Consider the following 2056-nt stretch of genomic DNA (forward strand, 5'->3'; position numbering starts at 1 on the left):
ACAGATTTAATTAAAACCTGAACTTTAGGTGGAACGATACCAAAAACTGTGCCAACAAATACTGAGAGGTTAATAAAGTGAATGATCAATCAAGATTTAGAGTTGAAAGATTTAAACTAAGCTATGAAATGAATTAGGTTAATTTTTAATGTGCTTTTGAACTAAATGTTTGTAATACATCCTTTTTCCTACTCTCCAGTGAGTGATATCATCTGGTCCCACACTGGAATGATTGCTGTTTATAATTTCTTTGTGCAGTTTGAGAAGTGTCTTAAATTCTTTGATGTGATGAACTCTGATAAAAATACGAAGACCTGTTTCTGAAAATTTGTTATCCAATGTCCAGTTGGGGGCCAGTTGGACTATGAATGTACAGACCATTAGTCCTTCGTTATGTTGTGTTGTTTCCCCCATCACTATTTTAAGAGACTTTAACTGATTTAATTATTAGCATTTCAATGTGGCCAATGAACCCATAATTTCTGTTCTTTTCATAACAATTTAATATTTTCTTAAAATGATAAAACAAAGAAAATATGTTTTAAACTTCTTGTTTGTTATATCAAGAAGTGACACTAGGTGCCACTAATCACTAGAAGAACTTAACCTAAATCTAGAAGTAGCCAACATTAATGGAGATTCTGTAATGTGAGAAATATAGGATTGGGTCTCTGATTGTATGTGTTTTTCATTTGCCTTGAGCTTTATTTTTAGAACTTGGTAGCTTGTCTATTAAAAGTTTATTCTGAAACTGGGTTTTAAAAATTAATTGTTTATTTAGCCCTTTTAAAAATATTCTGGTAGCTTTATTCATAATTTTCCCAAATTGAAACATTTACATTAGCTACTATGGAGATATTTGAGTGTACCTTCCAGAGGTGGTCCACAGACAGCCTCTAGTTATTAGCTCCCTCTGCCTTAGCTGCAGAGAACCTTCCCAGGGCAGCCCACATCTAGTGACTAAGCAAGATGGAATTATCGAGACCTGGGCATTTGCACTCCATGCAGGACTTTTTGTTTTTTTTTTAATTGAGTATAATTGACATAAAACATTAGTTCTAGGTGCATAACATAATAATTTAGGTACATATGGCAAAACAATAGCCACGATAAGTCTAATTTCTATCACCACATGTACTTAAAATTTTTTCTTTGTGATGAAAACTTTTAAGATCTACTCTCTTAGCGACTTCTAAATATAAGATACAGTATTTTTAACAATACTCATCATGCCACACATTACTTCTTCAAGACTTATTTATCTTCTAATTAGAAGTTAGTACTTTTTGATCTTCACCCATTTTGCCCACCCCCACCCCTCATTTCTGGCGACCAATCTGTTCTCTGTATCACAGGATTGTTGTTGTTTTTATAAAATTCTACATCTAAGTAAGATGATACAATATTTGTTTTTCTCTAACTTGTTTCATCTAGAATCTAGATGACCTCCAGAGTCATGTATGTTGTTGCAAATGGCAAAATTTCCTTTTTTATGGCTGAATATTATCCCAAAGTGTGTGTGTGTGTGTGTGTATGTGTGTGTGCATGCACGTGTGCATGTGTATGTTTCCATGTATTGGGTATTATAAATAATTCTACAATGAACATAGGGTACAGATATCTATTTGAGAAAGGTATTTTATTTTCCTTAGATAAATACCCACAATTGGAATTGCTGGATGATATAGAAGTTCTATTTGTAATTTTTTGAGGAACTTCTATGCTATTTTCCATAGTGGCTGCACCAATTCACATTTCCACCAACAGTGCACAAAGTTTCCCTTTTCTCTACATCCTCATCAAAACTTATTATTTCATGTCTTTTTGATGATAGCCTTTCTGGCAGATGTGAAGTGATATCTCATTGTGGTTTTGATTTGCATTTCTCTAGTGATTAGTGATGTTGAGCACCTTTTCATGTACCTGTTGGTCATCTATACGTCTTCCTCAGAAAATGTCTATTCAGATCCCCTGCTCTTTTTTAAATTACATTGTTTTCTTTCTATTGAGCTGTATGAGTTCCTTATATAGTTTAGATACTAATTCTTTGTCAGAT

General features: G+C 33.2%; 1 pseudogene; it reads right to left on the reverse strand.

Moving 5' to 3' along the window:
• Positions 1 to 414, reverse strand: part of LOC111742076 — a 14151-nt pseudogene extending 13737 nt beyond the window's left edge.
• Between the last annotated feature and the right edge of the window lie 1642 nt (positions 415 to 2056).

The sequence above is a fragment of the Pteropus vampyrus genome, unplaced genomic scaffold, assembly GCF_000151845.1.
Source record: "Pteropus vampyrus isolate Shadow unplaced genomic scaffold, Pvam_2.0 Scaffold4, whole genome shotgun sequence".
In the NCBI taxonomy this organism is placed as follows: Eukaryota; Metazoa; Chordata; class Mammalia; order Chiroptera; family Pteropodidae; genus Pteropus; species Pteropus vampyrus.